Here is a 19547-nt window from a genome sequence, read left to right as displayed (position 1 = left end):
TCATCATTTTTTATTGTACTCATTATATTATTGTCATTTATTTTATTATTTATGTTGTTATTTTGTTAATGTCATAATTTTTCCATCATCGTGCATTATAAATATTGCTACATACATCCATTTGTTTTTCTGCACAAATGCATAAGAAATGATTTGAACCAAGACAATATTCTTTATTTTGAGGATTCGAAAAATTGTGCCCTTAACTTACGAGGTACGGTTTTTCCTCGAATCCAAATAATCGAATGTCCCTTCTCTCTTAAAAAAAATTAAAAATATAATATTTGGGCAATAATTAAAAGGTGAGCATTCTTATTTTTGGAAATTCAAGATTTTGTGCCCCAACTTACGGGATATGATTTTTCGTCTTGATCTCCTCATTAAAAATTCAATTTAGATAGAGACTTTTTCAATACCATCAAATAACATCGTACTAAAGGGATCACATTTTAAATTCTCTTCAAATTCTCAATTTTTGATATCAAGAAATTAAGTAATTAATTAGGTAACAATTTTGGGCATTATGAGGGTGCTAATCCTGAGGAATTGTTAGCGATGTGAAATTACAAAATGTGTTTGAATATGTAGAAATATATGTTGGCCTAATAGGTAAGTCGATATGTACACATATGTATATAAAATTCCGTATGGTATTAAAATATTTATCTACCTTATCATTATATTGAGAAATATATGCATGAGTTGATATTGTGCATGACTTGGCATTTCAAAGTCAAAACAAACAATTCCATGGAAGCAATGATTAAGAATACCACCCATTCCTCTAGAAAGGTAAGAGATATGGAAGGAGATAAAGGAAAAGTGTGCGTGACTAGAGGGAACAATTACGTTGGCTCCTGGTTAATCAAACTACTTCTTGAGCTCGGTTACTCTGTTCATACCACTATTAGAGCTGACCCAGGTCAAGATCTGTAAACACTCAATTTTAAATTAGTGAAGTTACATTCTTTTTTTATTATTATCTCAGTTTCTGTATTGTAGCAGGTAACAAGAGAGACCTTAGCTTCCTCACAAATCTTCCAGGATCAAATGAAAAGCTTAAAATCTTCACAGCAGATCTTAATGATCCTGAGAGTTTTGGTACTGCCATCGAGGGATGCAAAGGAGTTTTCCATATTGTTGCTCCCATAGATTTCCTGGACAATAAACCCGAAACAGTTGTGATCCAAAGGTCAATCGATGGAACATTAGGCATCTTGAAGACATGCTTGAGATCAAACACAGTGAAGAAAGTTGTATACACTTCTAGTATTACCGCTGTCTTTTTCAACGAGATCAAGAATGTGGAGATTATGGAAGAGAGTTATTGGAGGGATGTGGATTACATTCGTTCAGAAGTTAAGTCATATGTGAATTCTTATGCCATTACCAAGACTTCGATAGAAAAAACAGTTCTTGAATTTGCAGCACATGGATTGGATTTGGTTTCCATCATTCCTCTTATGGTTCTGGGTCCCTTCATCTGTCCCAAGATACACCTTCCAGTGCGCACTGCATTGTCTCCTATCCTAGGTATATGTTGAACTTGTTTTTCTTACTTACCATGAATCAATTAAACATAATGTAAAAAATAGAATGTCGATAATGACAATATCTCTCAAAGAAAAGAGAAATAAAAATAAAGAACACATAGATTTTTACGTGGAAACCCTTTCGGGAAATAAACCACGGGCAGAGGAGAAGAAAATTCACTATAACGAATTCGAATGATTACAAGAGGAGTAGACTATGTCTATTTATAAGCTTATAAAACCATATTCTAATAGGAGTGTAGTAAGATTGAAACACCTTATTCTAATCAATATCAAATAGATGGAGTTTAATAAGGTTTAAAAAACCTTATTTTTTAAAAAAAGTATAGTTCTATATGGATTTTACTTTTATTTTATTTTACCACTGTATTTTATTTAAAAAAGGATTCGAGTCTCTTAATTCTATCAATCTCCACCTTGACACGAATTCTCAATGAAAAAATTCTTCATCGTGAACTCTTAATGAACAAGTTCTCCACTTCTTTCATAAAACCCCTTAAGGGTTTAACATCAACAATGAACACCAACAAAGTCTAAGCAATGCTCAAACTTGGTTATAGGAAGTGACTTAGTCATCATATCTATAGGATTTTCATGAGTACTAATTCTGCTCACAACAATATCACTACAAGCAATAATATCACGAACAAAATGATACCGATCATCAATGTGTTTTGTTCTTTCATGAAATATTTGATCTTTTCTAAGGAAGATGACACTCTGACTGTCACAAAATATTGTACTGATTTGAAGGTCTTCATTGAGTTCATTAAAAAGTCCCTTCAACCAAATAGCTTCTTTACAAGTCTCAGTAATTGTCATGTACTCAACTTCAGTGGTAGACAAAGCGACTGTAGTTTGCAAAGTGGCTTTCCAACTAATTGCACAACCTCAAATTCTAAAGACATAACCTGTAAGAGATCTTCTTTTATCAAGGTCTCCAGTAAAATCAGCATAAGCATACCCAATGGCTCCATCTCTAGTTCTTCCAAATTGCAAGAAAACATTAGTAGTACCTCATAAATATCTTAAAATCTACTGAACTGCTTTCGAATGTTCTTTACCAGGATTCACCATGTATTTGCTAACTGCACTGACTGCATATGATAAATCTGGACATGAAAAAACCATAGCACATATGAGAGATCCCTTTGCACTAGAGTATGGAATATGTGACATGTACTCAATCTCATCATCTGATTGTGGAGACAAAACCGATGAAAGTATAGAATGAGCTACTAAAGGAGTATTAACTGGCTTAGCACTCTGCATATTGAACCTGTAACGAACTTTCTCAATGTACCCCTTCTGACTTGGTGTAATTTACTTGCTTTTCTATCTCTAAGAATCTCCATAACAAGTATCTTCTTTGCTAGGCTTTAACCTTTCTTATCTCTCCTTTATCTTTCGTTGCTATTAACATGTCATCAACATAAAGGAGTAGATAGATAAAAGAACCATCACTGTTTTTCCTAAAGTAAACACAACTATCAAAGCTACTTCTTTTAAAATCCTAAAAAGTCATAAAGAAACCAAACCTCTTGTACCAACTATCTTGGTGACTGTATAACCTGTATCCGTCACTAGATTAAGGTTAAGAAGCATTACCGAACATATTATAATTCACACATATATGCATAACATAATATAGTTCAAAATTTCAATCACATCAATTATTATAACTAAATCAATTAACGAAACTCATAATATATGCCATTCATATTATGATATAAATTACACATAACCCATCATTTATACATATACAGAACATATAACAAATCAATAATTTCATTGTTGAATATTAGACCTATTTTTATAAAAGTCCTGCACATGCATAAATTACAGACCATTTAAAATAAAATATACATTATCAACACTTTGTTTCATATATATACAACACCAACATATTAATCTATATGAAACTTGTATATTTTGCATATTAACACAAAATATAATAAGCTTCCATTTAAAAACAAACTCATTCTCGTTACTAGTACATTCAGTTAACATAGATCATTGTCTTAGTATATATGATAAAAGTACACCAAATGGTATCATGTATGTGTCTCAGTTTTTAATTAACAATCACATGGCCTACTTTAACTTATTTAACACTCAATATATACATATAGTAGAAATACAAAACATTTTCACATGCATCATATACTCAGATACACTTCCAATATAAGCTCAAATCAAGATTAAATATTTATATGTATTTATAATCATATAACATAACCAATTTGTTCATGCCACATTCAAAATCAACAATCAATCCTCAAGACTTTCATATAACAGAAATTATGTTCAACCATGATATACAACATGATAACCAAATAAAGTTTAACTATAATCCAACCAATACTGAATTTAAACCTAATATAAAGCCATTTTCAATGCATAAAACATTTACCAAAAACATCATACATCCATAGTACTTAACACTTTAACTGAAATGAATTTTTACCACATTCATGCATAGCTCATTAAACATAATAACTAAGTACACATAAAACCAAGACTAAGCATAAATACCAAACCATTTTCGCACGGCTTTATACAAAACCAAAGTTCATCATTTCAAAACAAGTTCCAACCTATACATGCCATAAGCTTAAAAATTTAGTTTATAAAACACCGAAGGTGATCGATAGTGTGTTAGACTTTACTGACGATCCCCGAGCTTGTAACTTGAATCCGAAATCTATAAAATAGAGGTAAACATAAATACACAAAGTACGCTAATTTAGCTTAGTAAGTCATAAGCAAATTTAATCATTCAAAAGAATAATCAAAGCATTTAAAAGAAGCTAAATTATAACATTATTGTTATACTTAATCTCAAACATATCATCTCATTTATTTATAACTTATAATTTTATACAAATAAGTTACCTTGGCGTAATGCTAATGTCTCACATTTAGCATAATATCATTCAACTTTTCATTCCCAAAATGACATTATACTAAGTATGCTTACATTCAAATGTATATATAGTCATGAATCAAAATTCAACTTCATATATATATATAGCCGAAACATACTTCTCATCTCTACTCACATTCTTCACTTATATCTTACATATCTTATAATAGATATCAAGAGGCTTACTTAACTTGTTTCAATTAAGTAATAAGCTAAGATCATACCTAGTCATTTTAGCTCATTTAATATATTCAATTTCCACATCAGCATAAATCCTTTTAAGCATAAACTTATAATAATTCACCGGTATAAAGCCTGCTAAGCCTAAGCCTGTATTTCACACCGGCACAAGACCTGCTAGACTCAAAGTCTGATTTTTATACACTGGCAATAAGCCTGATAGGCAATAAGCCCGATTAAATTCACCAGCACAAGGCTTGGCCCGAATATCACTATTATAACATTGTCTCATAAACAATTCATACGTCGAAACTTTCAGATATTCCAAAAATAGCATATTAAATATTCCAAAAATAGCATATTAAACTAAGTTACATCTAAAATTAACGATGTTTAATTGCTTAAAGACTTACCTTTGATGATGAAAAACCGGTACGGATCGGCTAGTCGACAACTTTATTTTTCCCCCGATCTAAATCCGATTTTCTCTTTTCTTGATCTAAATTAATATAAATTAAACTTATTAAATCAAATATTCAACCAAATTCATCCAAAAACACACAAATAGGAAAATTACACTTTTACCCTGATATTTTACATTTTTCACAATTTAGTCCATATTGCATAAAACACAAAATATGCACAATCTCACAACAAAATAGTTAGGCTAAATATTCCTTATACTCATACTACTCCGTATATTTCATTTATTTCACATTTTAGTCCTTTAATTTATTATTTTTGCAATTTATCCCTAATTACTCAAATTCATCAAAAATTCCAATACAAAACATGTTAATCTAAAACATATCTTTAATATTTCATCATCAAACATAACAAAACACAAATATTCATCAATGGAACAACTCAAAACATTCATCAAAATCAAAAATTCTAGCATGGGTCGGATAGTATTCGAAGCAACGATCTCAAAAACATAAAAATTATCAAAAACTGAAACCAAACTAACCTTGAATCAAGCTTGAGAAATGGCCGAATATCACCAAGCTTTAGTTTCTTTTCTTTATTTTTATTTTTGGTCAAAGCATGCATATATGAACATCATTTTATTGTTTATGTTATATTATAACATTTATATTATTTACCTAATTTCATATTTAACCTTTTAAAACTAATAACAAAAACATACATAATAAGGATACATTCGGCAATCACATAGTCTAAAGGTTTATTTGCAACATAAATACTTCAATTTATAAAGCCATTAACAAATTGTTCTTTATAAAATAAAGTATCAATTTTTCAATTTACGCGATTAAACCCTTTTATTAAATTAAGCCAACAAACGATCAAATTTTCATACGAAACTTTCACACATGAAAATTTGCATATAATAAACACAGAAAATAATATTTAACTATTTTTTTGACTCAGATTCATGGTCCCAAAACCACCATTTCGATTGGGGTCTAAATCAGGCTTCTCCCCCTTAGGGATTTTCGTCCTCGAAAATCTTATCGATAAATAGGTTTGGATAGCATTCTCTCATTACATCTTCTGACTCCCACATTGCTTCCTCAACACCGTACTTATGCCATAGTACTTTAACCAATGAATTTTTCTTATTTCGCAACTCTTTAATCTCACAAGCCAAAAATGAATCGGTTCTTCCTCGTACGTCATATCGGGCTTAATCTCAACTTTGGTCGGGCTAACCACATGTGAGGGATCAGATCGATATCTACGAAGCATCAAAACATGAAATGCATTGTGAATCTTTTCTAGTTCAGGTGGTAACAATAGTCTATAAGCAACCGGCTCGATTCGCTCGATAATCTCATACGGCCCAATGAATCTCGGACTCAATTTGCCTTTATGACCAAATCTGAGTATTTTCTTCCACGGTGAGACTCTCAAAAACACTATCCCCGATCTAAAACTCTATATCTTTAAGTTTCAAGTCTGCATACGATTTCTGAAGATCTGGTGCTGCTTTTAGACTTTCACGAATTACTTTCACTTTCTGTTCAGTTTCTCTGACCAAATCAACCCCGTGTATCTTGTTTTTACTGAGTTCAGTCCAATACAATGGTGTACGACATTTACAGTCGTATAAATCCTCGTAAGGTGCCATTTTAATACTCGATTGAAAGCTGTTGTTATACGCAAATTCAATCAAAGGTAGGTATCGTTCCCACGTACCTTCAAACTCGATAATGCAACATCTCAACATATCCTCAAGTATCTGAATGATTCGTTCAGACTGACCATCTGTCTAGGGTTGAAAAGCAGTGCTAAAATGTAATTTCATACCTAGTGCATCTTGCAGTTTCTTCCAAAACTGTGATGTAAACCTTGGATCTCTATCCGACACAATAAAAATAGGTACTCGTGTAGTCTCACAATCTGAGAAACATATAATTCATCAAGTTTATCGAGCGAATAATCTGTTCGAACCGGAACAAAGTGAGCTGATTTAGTCAATCTATCAACAATAACCCAGATTGCATCTTTCTTGCTCGGTGTCAATGGTAAACCAGATACAAAATCCATCGTGACTCTGTCCCATTTCCATTCAGGTATCATGATCGGCTGAAGCGATCCAGAAGGTACTGTTCGGCTTTTACTTGTTGATAGATTAAACACTTTGAAACATAGTCAGAAATGTCTCATTTCATACCATGCCACTAGTAAAGCTGTTTCAAATCACTATACATCTTCTTACTACCTGGGTGAACAGATAGCCGACTATTATGAGCTTCATTCAAAATCATCTGAATCAACTCTGTATTTCTCAAAACACATATTTGGTTTCTGAATTTGAAAACATCCCTCAACACCCACTTGGAATTCTGAATCAACATTCAATTCACATTGAGCCCATTTTAGTATCAAATCATTATCGACCTTCTGAGCTTCACAAATCTACAGAATAAATAATGGTCTTGCTTTTAACTCGGCTATTATCACACCATCATCTGACATAACCATATGTGCATTCATTGCACGCAAAGAAAACATGGATTTTTGACTTAGAGCATCAGCAACAACGTTAGCCTTTCCAGGACGATAATCAATTACTAGCTCGTAATCTTTTAACAACTCTAACCATCGACACTGTCTCAAATTCAGATCTTTCTGAGTCATCAAGTACTTCAAACTTTTATGATCGGAATAAACATGACATTTCTCACCAAACAGATAGTGACGCCAAATTTTTAACGTAAACACAATAGCTGCCAACTCTAAATCGTGCGTCGGATAGTTCTTTTCATGCAGTTTTAACTGTCTCGAGGCATAGGCTATAACTTTACTTTCCTGCATCAAAACACAGCCCAAACCATTTAAAGATGCATCATTATAGATAACAAATTCTTTACCCGATTCTGGTTGAACTAACACTGGAGCCTCGGTCAAAAGGGCTTTCAACTGATCAAAACTTTTCTGGCACTTTTCTGACCACTCAAACTTAACATCTTTCTGTAGTAGCTTCTTTATCGGGGTTGCAATCATAGAGAAACCTTTCATGAACCGTCTATAATAACCAACAAGTCCCAGAACACTTCGAACTTTAGAAACGTTTCTCGGAGGTTTCCAATCAAGTATTGCTGAAATCTTACTCGGATCAACCCAAATACCTGATGCTGAAATAACATGTCCCAAAAAGCTAACTTCGTGTAACCAGAACTCACATTTACTAAACTTTACATACAACTATTTTTCTCACGAAGCTTGTAACACAAGTCTCAAATGCTCAGCATGTTCGTTTTTATTACAGGAGTAGATCAATATATCATCAATAAACACAACCACAAACTGATCCAAATACTATCTGAAGATCCAATTCATCAAATCCATAAAAAAAGCAGGTGCATTAGTAAGTCTAAAGGGCATAACCAGAAACTCGTAATGTCCCTACCTTATTCGAAAGCAGTTTTTGGCACATCTGAGTCTCTGACTCGCAACTGATTATAACCCGATCTCAAATCTATCTTCGAAAACACTGAAGCCCCTTTCAACTGATCGAATAGGTCGTCAATCCGTGGCAACAGATATTTATTCTTTATAGTCACCTTATTTAGCTGGCAGTAATCAATACACATTCTCATAGTTCCATCTTTCTTTTTCACAAATAGAATTGGCACAGCCCAGAGAGAGAAACTCGGTCGCGCGAAACCTCTATCTATCAACTCTTGCAACTGAGCTTTCAATTCTTTTAATTCAGTAGGTGCCATCCGGTACGGAGCTATTGAAATTGGAGTTGTCCCCGGTACTAACTCAATACCAAACTCTACCTCTAGGATAGGTGGCAAACCCGACAATTCTTTAGGAAACACGTCCGGATACTTGTATACAACTGGTACGGATTCAATCTTCTTTTCAGCCACTTTACTATCAAGCACATAAGCAAAGTAAACTTCACAACCTTTTCTCACATATTTTTGAGCTAACATCGAAGATATTACTGCTGGTAAACCACTCAGATCATTAGATTCAATCCGAATAATCTCGTTATTCTGACATCTAAAATCAATGGTCTTTCTTTTACAATTAACAACGGCATCGTGCAAAGTCAGCCAATCCATACCCAAAATTATATCAAACTCGTCGAAAGGTAACAACATCAAATCGGCCGGAAAGCATGAATCTCAAATCATCAACGGGCAATTTTTACATACTTTGTCAACCAAAACACACCGGCCCAGGGGGTTCGATACTCGAATCACAAACTCAGTAGACTCAATAGGCAAATTTCTATTGGATACTATTGTTTCACACGTATAAGAATGAGTTGAACCAGGATCAATCAATGCAATAACACTAGTATCATAAATAGTGAAAGTACCGGTAATAACATCTAGGGAAGAAGCATCCTCGCGAGCGTGTAAAGCATATGCTCTAGCAGGTGTACGAGCCTCAGATCGAACTGTTATATCTTTCGTCCCTCTCTAACTACCACCTACATTACCCAAATGCCTGGGTGATCTGCCTCGCACTAACATATTACTCGATCTTGCGTTTTGAACAGTGTTTTGCTCGGCTAACATCAGGCAATCTTGAATAAAATGATCCATCGATCCACATTTAAAACAAGACCGGTTATGCAATCTGCAATCTCCAGAATGCCATTTACCAAAATGCTTGCACTCAACTCTGTTCTGTCGAACATTGCCAACACTAGCTATCGAAGTAGCTCGTGAACTCACAGGGGGTTAGTCTTGGTCTCGTCTAGAAAAGCCCGCAGTATCCTTAGATCGACTAGGATCATCTCTGAACTTCTTCGATGTTGAGTGAAAAGTCTTACCCGATGATCTTTTACGGGATTCTCTGGCTTCAAAATCAACTTTTCTTTTCTCTTTCCTAAGCTCTTCAGCTTTGCAAGCTAGCTCAACAAGTACCACGAACTCTTTGATTTCAAGTATACCAACCAACAATTTAATGTCTTCATTCAAACCGTCTTCAAATCTTTTACACATGATAGCTTCAGTTGAAACACACTCACGGGCATATCGACTAAGTCTCACAAAATTCCGCTCATATTCTGTTACAGTCATACGACCCTGTTTTAATTTGAGAAATTCCTTGCGCTTCTGATTAATGAATCTCTGGCTGATATATTTCTTACGGAACTCAATCTGAAAGAATTCGCAGGTCACTCGCTCTTTCGGAACCACCGATACTAGTATATTCCACCAGTGATATATGGTGTCTCGTAGCAAGGATATGGCACATTTTAAGCACTCATCTGGGGTACAAGATAACTCATCAACACGCTGATAGTATTATCAAGCCAGAATTCAGCTCGCTCAACATCATCGTCGTTAGTAGCTTTGAATTCTTCAGCCCGTGTTTTCTAATTTTATCAACATGAGGCTTGTTAAATCTCATCAGATCAATCATCAGAGGTACCACAGGTATCGGAAATGGATTATTCGGGGTGGAGGTTGTTATGTAACTGGGTTAGTTCAGATATATTGAGTAAACCAATCATTCATCATTTGATAGAAGGCTTGTTTAGCCTCCCCCTCATGGCTACTCGAGATCGGCCGAGATTCAACTGGCGCTATCCCATGCACGGGAGCAAGCACTATACTCTCGACATCATCAGCTACAGCTCTGTCGAGATCCATTTACTATACGAAAACACATTTTTAAATGCCAGAAGTCATCACAATATCGCAGTATATATTATGGCATGTATAGCTAGACACACACGCGCTATTTTAGTCCTAGAATCGACTAAACCTGGCTCTGATGCCAATAAAATGTAACACCCCTAACCCATATCCGTCGCCGGATTAAGGTTATGAGGCATTACCGAACATATTATTATTCACACAGATATGCATAACATAATATAGTTCAAAATTTTAATCACATAAATTATTATAACTAAATCAATTAACGAAACTCATAATATATGTCATTCATAACATGATATAAATTGCACATAACCCATCATTTATACATATACAGAACATATAACACATCAATAATTTCATTGTTGAATATTAGACTTATTTTTATAAAAGTCTTGCACATGCATAAATTATACACCATTTAAAATAAAATATACATTATTAACCCTTTGTTTCATATATATACGACACCAACATATTAATCTATATGAAACTTGTATATTTTGTATATTAACACCAAATATAATGAGCTTCCATTTACAAACAAACTCATTCTAGTTACTAGTACATTCGGCTAACATAGGTCATTGTCTTAGTATATATGATAAAAGTACACCAAATGGTATCATGTGTGTGTCTCAGTTTTTAATTAACAATCACATGGCCTACTTTAACTTATTTAACACTTAATATAAACATATAGCAGAAATACAAAACATTTTCACATGCATCATACACTCAGATACACTTCCAATATAAGCTCAAATCAAGATTAAATATTTATTTGTATTTATAATCATATAACATAACCAATTTGTCCATGCCACATTCAAAATCAACAACCAATCCTCAAGACTTTCATATAACAGAAATTATGTTCAACCATGACATACAACATGATAACCAAATAAAGTTTAACTATAATCCAACCAATACCGAATTTAAACCTAATAATAAAGCCATTTCCAATGCATAAAACATTTACCAAAAACATCATCCATCCATAGTACTTAACACTTTAACTGAAATGAATTTTTACCACATTCATGCATAGCTCATTAAACATAATAACTAAGTACACATAAAACCAAGACTAAGCATAAATACCAAGCCATTTTCGCATGGCTTTATACAAAACCAAAGTTCGTCGTTTCAAAACATGTTCCAACCTATATATGCCATAGGTTTAAAAATTCAGTTTATAAAATACTGAAGGCGATCGATAGTCTGTTAGACTTTGCTGACGATCCCCGAGCTTGTAACTTGAATTCGAAATCTATAAAACAGAGGTAAACATAAATACACAAAGTAAGCTAATTTAGCTTAGTAAGTCATAAGCAAATTTAATCATTCAAAAGAATAATCAAAGCATTTAAAACAAGCCAAATTATAACATTATTGTTATACTTAATCTCAAACATATCATCTTATTTATTTATAACTTATACTTTTACACAAATAAGTTACCTTGGCGTAATGCTAATGTATCACATTTAGTATAATATCATTCAAATTTTCATTCCCAAAGTGACATTATACCAAGTATGCTTACATTCAAATATATATATAGTCATGAATCAAAACTCAACTTCATATATATATATATATAGCCGAAACATACTTCTCATATCTACTCACATTCTTCACTTATATCTTACATATCTTATAACAGATATCAAGAGGCTTACTTAACTTGTTTCAATTAAGTAATAAGCTAAGATCACACCTGGTCATTTTAACTCATTTAACGTATTCAATTTCCACATCAGCATAAAGTCTTTTAAGCATAAACTTATAATAATTCACTAGCATAAAGCCTGCTAGGCCTAAGCCTGTATTTCACACCGGCACAAGGCTTGCTAGACTCAAAGTCTGATTTTTATACACCAGCAATAAGCCTGCTAGGCAATAAGCTCGATTAAATTCACCAGCACTAGGCTTGCTAAGCTTAACGCCTGAATATCACTATTATAACATTGTCTCATAAACAATTAATATATCGAAACTTTCAGATATTCCAAAACAGCATATTAAACTAAGTTACATCTAAAATTAACGATGTTTAATTGCTTAAAGACTTACCTCGGATGATGAAAAATCGGTACGGATCGGCTAGTCACAACTTTATTTTTCCCTCGATCTAAATCCGATTTTCTCTTTTCTTAATCTAAATTAATATAAATTAAACTTATTAAATCAAATATTCAACCAAATTCATCCAAAAACACATAAATGGGTAAATTACACTTTTACCCTGATATTTCACATTTTTTACAATTTAGTCCATATTGCATAAAACACAAAATATGCACAATCTCACAACAACATAGTTAGGCCGAATATTCCTTATACTCATACTACTCCATATATTTCATTTATATCACATTTTAGTCCTTTAATTTTTTTTTTGCAATTTAGCTCTAATTACTCAAATTCATCAAAAATTCCAATATAAAACATGTTAATCTAAAACATATCTTTAATATTTCATCATCAAACATCACAAAACAAAAATATTCATCAATGGCACAACTCAAAACATCATCAAAATCAGAAATTCTAGCATGGGTCGGATAGTATTCGAAGCAACGATCTCAAAAACATAAAAATTATCAAAAACCAAAACCAAACTAACCTTGAATCAAGCTTGAGAAATGGCCGAATATCACCAAGCTTTAGTTTCTTTTCTTTCTTTTTATTTTTGGTAAAAGCATGCATATATGAACATCATTTTATTATTTATGTTATATTATAACATTTATATTATTTACCTAATTACATATTTAACCTTTTAAAACTAATAACAAAAACATACATAATTAGGATACATTTGGAAATCACATAGTCTAAAGGTTTATTTGCAGCATAAATACTTCAATTTATAAAGCCATTAACAAATTGGTCTTTATAAAATAAAGTATCAATTTTTCAATTTACGCGATTAAACCCTTTTATTAAATTAAGCACAGAAACGATCAAATTTTCATACGAAACTTTCACACATGAAAATTCGCATATAATAAGCATGAAAGATAATATTTAAATATTTTTATGACTCAGATTCATGGTTCCGAAACCACCGTTCCGATTAGGGTCTAAATCAGGCTGCTACAGTGACTGTTCAAACCATAAAGGGACTTTTTCAGCAAGTAAACATAGTCCTTTTTTTTGGGGACTGTAAAACCTCTGGTTGTTGCATGTGAATATCCTCCTCAAGTTCTCCATGCAAAAATGAATTTTTTACATCTAACTGCTCAAGCTCTAAATCTTGCATGGCCACAATACCAAGCAAAGCTTGAATCAAACTATGCTTCACAACTGGGGAGAACATATCTATGAAGTCTACTCCTGGAATTTAACTGTAACCCTTTGCAACAAGCCTTGATTTATATATAGGTTCTTCAACTCTTAGGGTCCCTTCTTTTTTTTTTAACATCCATTTACAACGAACAACTTTTTTACCTTTAGGAAGTTTCACAAGATCCCATGCTCTATTTTTATGGAGTGATTCCATCTCCTCTTGCATAGCAAACATCTTATTTTCTGAGTTTTCACAGCTAACCACCTTAGAATAATTAGGTGGCTCTTAGTTTGTATCTATATCTTCAGCCACATTTAAAACATAAGCAACTAGATCAACCTCGACATACTTTTTTGGAGGTTTAATTTCTCTTATAGTTCTATTTTTGGCGATAAAGTATTGTGGTGAAGAAGCAACTCTATTCTGAATTTTTGTATTGGCTTAAGGAGCCAACTTTATTGTAGATTCTGGATTAACCTGATGCTTCACCTGCTTTTGGTTTTCTTTATTGGAAGTGTCCTTAAGAGATAAGTTTGGTATCATAGTAGTTTCATCAAAAACAACATATCTGCTAATCCCAACTTTCCTATTTCCAAGGCACCATAACTTATACCCTTTTACACCAGCTTTATAACCAATAAAAACACATTTAATGGATCTCGATTCCAATTTTCATTATCAACATGAGCATACGCAGGACACCCAAAGATCTTTAAATCAGAATAGTAAGTAAGATTACCAGACCTTATGGAGATCAGGTGATCAAAAAAATGCAGTAGAAGTTGCTTCAGCCGAAAACGACTTTGGTAAGTTGGCATTTGACAACATACATTGAACTTTCTCCATGATCGTTCTATTCATTCATGCTGCAACACCGTTTTACTGTGGAGTATAACGAACTTCAAGGGTCTTACGATCCCTTCAAACTTGCACAATTTATTAAACTCATCAGAACAAAACTCTAAGCCATTATTAGTGCGGTGGTATTTTATTTGTTTTCCTTCTGTTTTTTAATCATATTTTTCCAAAACTTAAATGCGAAAAACATATCGCTTTTTTACTTCAAGAAGAACGCTTAAACTTTTCTGGAAAAATCATCTATAAAAGTTAGCATATAATTAGCTCCACCTCTCGAAGGCACTCTAGATGGGCCCTACAAATCAAAATGAATATACTCCAATGTTTCCTTTCGTGCTATGGATACCTTTGGTGAAACTAACTCTTTTTTGCTTCCTAAAAACGCAATTGTCACAAAACTTTAGTTTGCAAATTCTTTACCCATCAAGAAGTCATCTTTTGCCCAATTCTGCCATGCCATTCTCATTCATATGTCCTAGGTGCATATGCCAAAGTTCAGTAATATCATCATCTGATAAGAAAGAGGAAGTGACAGTTGCATCACCAGTAGCAGTAGAACCCTACAAAACATATAACTTGGCAGTCTTTCTCTGCCTTTTCATCACAACGAGGGAACCTTTGGAAATCTTCACAACCGCACTTTCAGTTGTGTATATGTACCCTTTTGAATCAAGAGTACTCAACGAAATTAAATTTCTCTTCATTGGAACATGTCACACGTCATTAAGTGTTCTGACAACTTCGTCAAATATCTTAACTTTAATTATTCCAACACTTGTAATTTTACACGAAGCATTATTTCCCATCAAAACAACAACTTCAAACACTATTTTGTAAGTTGTAAACCAATCCCGACTGGGACTCATGTAGAAGGGGCAACCCGAATCAAGGATCCACTCCTCCCTTATTTTAGAATTGTTGATAGAAGTGACTAGAAGTTCACCATCTCTATAATCTTCTACAACATCAGCTTCACCGGATTTTTCTGGTTGTTTTCCCTTTTGATTTGCAGCCTCCCTTTTGATCTTGTTCTACAGCTTATAGCACTCAGATTTAATGTGCCCTTTTTTCTTACAGAAGTTACAAGTTTTACCTCTGTTTGAAGACTTTGATCTACCTTTAGATTTACCACGAGGATTTCGTTCCTGTGCCCTTCCACGATCATCATCAGCATTTCAATCTTGTCTCCCATGAACAATGAAGCCTACTCCTTGAGAGTCAGGTTCAACCACACTATGCTTCATCTTATTATACGAGGTTAAAGAATGATAAACCTCATCAGCTGTGGGAGACTTACAGCTATATAAAATTTTGTCTTTAAAGGTTGAATAAGACGGAGGCAATGAACAAAGTAGAATCAACCCTAGATCTTCCTTATCATACTAAACCTCTATGGCCTCCAAGGTTGAGAGAATTTCTTTAAACACTGTTAAGTGTTCGCGCACAGACGTACCTTCTTCCAAACGATGAGCATAAAGATGCTGCTTCACATGCAACTTGCTGGTTAGAGTTTTCGACATACATATTTGTTCTAGCCTCTTTCATAATGCAACACCGGTCTTCTCCTTCATCACATCCTGTAAAATTTCATTAGATAAATGCAGATATAATTGTGTTAATGCCTTTCGATCCTTACGCTTCTTCTCTTCATTCGTTAATGTCGAAGGCATCTTATCTATCCCTAGTAGGGCATTTTCCAGATCTATCTACGTAAGAGCTGCTTGCATCTTAATCTGCCACAACACAAATCTGGTGTTGCGATCCAGCAGCGAAATTTCATACTTCAAAGATGCCATTACCTTGATCAAAATCAACAAACCGAAAGCTCTTATACTAATTTGTAAAAAATATAATGTCGCTAATGGCAATATATCGCAAAGAAAAGAAAATAAAAATAAAGAACACATAGATTTTTACGTGGAAACCCTTTCGGGAAAAAACCACGGGCAAAGGAGAAGAAAATTCACTATGTCGAATTCGAATGATTACAAGAGGAGTAGACTATCTCTATTTATAGGCTTGTAAAACTATATTCTAATAGGAGTGTTGTAAGATTGAAACATCTTATTCTAATCAATATCAAATAGATGGAGTTTAATAAGGTTTAAAAAAACTTTATTCTAAAAAAAGTTATAGGTCTACATGGATTTTACTTTTATTTTATTTTACCACTGTATTTTATTTAAATAAGGATTTGGGTCACTTAATTCTAACATATACAGAGGTATATGCAGAGGTAGTTTATCCTATTGATTATTTGTTCAGAGAGTAGGAAAAACAATAATCTTCTTCTCAATCTTGCAATGGTGCATATGGATGATTTGGCAAGGACATTCATCTTCCTGCTTGAGCATCTTGAGGCAAAAAGAAGGTATAATTGTTCCTCTGATACGGTTACTGCTCCAAAGATGGTTGAAATTCTTTGAACTAACTATCCAGAATTCTTAATTGTAGAGTGAGTAGAATTTTTATTTTTATTTTAATTACAACTCATGTTATGTTAATGTTTGGAGTAAAAGAAAATTTTTTAATCCTTGTCATGCAGCACCCTAGAAGGAATTGAAGGTGCTAAATTGCTTGGTTTGTCATCAAAGAGGCTCTTAGACTTGGTTTTCAAATTCAAGTATGGGGTTGAGGATATATATGATGGAATTATTAAAAGCTGCAAGAAGAAAGGCTTTCTCTAGTAAGCATAAACATGGTGTGGAATCTGTAGGAATGATGTTAACTCATTGTTTCATTGCATAAGCAAAGAAAGCCTAATACGATTCAATGAATAGACGATGTTGATGCAATACTTCTTTTGAAGATTATAGGATTCTTTTGCTCTAATTACATGAAAATTTAAATGTATTTATTTGCATTTTTCATGTTTGGATGCTTGTGTTTTCATGGACTTCTTATATATTAGTTTGTTTTGGAGATAATTGTATGCAATTTTTTGCTCTTCCTATGAGTATATCACTCAAACCTATTTGCTCTGCTTGTGATTAATTTCCTTTTTAGGGTAAATTACACTAGCAGAAACTCAACTTTAAATTCAATCACTCAACTTTTAAAAATAACAAATCAATCACTAACGTTATCGAAAAGTAACAAATTAGTCAACCATTAACATTACATGCTTAACAGGATAGGTGACGTGACCAATTAACTGGCTACGTTAGCTAGTTAACTTACCACGTTGGATGAGGCAAAGTTGAGTGACTGTTTTTTTTCGTCCTTCCTTTTTTCTTTTTTAATAAATGGCCCAATATTTTTACTTTTTTGCGTAAGTGGCTCAATATGTTTATACTTCTTCTCCTTCATTCCAACAATCTCACTGTCACTGCCTTTGCCACAACCATCTTTAGCGTCACAATCATTAACCTTCAAACCACCATGTCACACCACAAAATTTGTCCGAAAAGTTTCAAGGGTAAAATAGGGATTTTAGCTCTAGTGAGCTCGAAAATTTTATTAGCATGGTATTCGGAATTGTTTTTTGCCTATGACATTTTGGAAATTAAATCACTTTTTGAAAATAATGTTTAAAAGACTTTCAATTTTGAAATAAGGACTGATTTGTAAAGTGGTCTAAAGTATGAGTTTTTAAAAGGCAATTAAACTAAATGTTAATTTTCACACTATTTTTCTCCTTCATCTTTATAAAACCCATTTTAGTTTATTGTCCATATTTTTGTTTTGTCATCCATTGCATTCCAAAGCTTTTTTTCATTCAATTTTGATTCCCAAACTTAATTACTTAGATTTCTATCATTCCCCAAACCATAAATCTTCATAGTATTTCAAGAAAAACATCTAAGAACACCATAAATTTCTCTATTGTTGAATTTTTGGGTTTTTGGGGTTTTCAATCAAATGTTCAGTTTTTCGTCAACTAAGGTAACGATTCGATTCCTTATTAGTTTTTTTTATGTTATTTGATCCTTTAAACTGAATTTTTAGCCATTAAATCTCATGTTTTGAATAAAAGTCAAAATTTGGGTCGTTAATGGTGGATTTTGAGATTTTGGAAAAAAACATGGTTTCAAAGTGTTTTTCAATTAGTTTTGACATGATTAGAAGGTTTTAAACTTACTTTAAATTTTTTTTGAAGATTTCCAACATTTTAATAATTTTTTGTGAAAATTGCCAAAAACATGTCAAAAATTTGATACCATGAATTTGGTAATTTTGAGTAGTTTAAAGGTTGAGAGTCAGTCGTAGGTGAATAATTAGATAAACATAATCAGTTTTAGGCAAAAAGATTTAGTATAGACCGAGATAATTGAAATTTAATTTTGCTATGTTGAAGGTTTCGACTAAAAGAGAATTTAGCTTAGGCTTGTGTTTTGATTGTTTGAAGTGAGTCTTGGCAGATTGTTGATTGTGTATATTGTCTGTTATTATGTGTGAAGCATCGAAACCATTGAAGCTTTCTATGAGCAAGGCAAAAGGCAAGGAAAAACTACTTTAAACTTTTAGCAATTAGGGGAAAGCGTGATAGGTGAGTGTTTGGAATTGCTACTTGTAAACACGATTCATAGTGTTAATTGGGAGATTAGGAATAACCTAAACCCCTATCCTAAGTTTCGAGTGTAAGCTTTCTATTTCCCTTGCCTTATTTTGGCTAATTATGTGATTAT

The 19547-nt window shown here is 33.1% G+C and overlaps 1 pseudogene; it reads left to right on the top strand.

Annotated features, from left to right (window-relative positions):
• Positions 1-801: 801 nt before the first annotated feature.
• On the top strand, positions 802-17606 carry LOC107956474 (vestitone reductase-like; annotated as a pseudogene).
• The last annotated feature ends 1941 nt before the right edge of the window (positions 17607-19547 follow it).

The sequence above is a fragment of the Gossypium hirsutum genome, chromosome A07 (assembly GCF_007990345.1).
Source record: "Gossypium hirsutum isolate 1008001.06 chromosome A07, Gossypium_hirsutum_v2.1, whole genome shotgun sequence".
NCBI classification, from domain to species: domain Eukaryota; kingdom Viridiplantae; phylum Streptophyta; class Magnoliopsida; order Malvales; family Malvaceae; genus Gossypium; species Gossypium hirsutum.
Note: the sequence above shows the minus strand (reverse complement) of the source record. Positions and strands in the feature narration are given on the sequence as shown.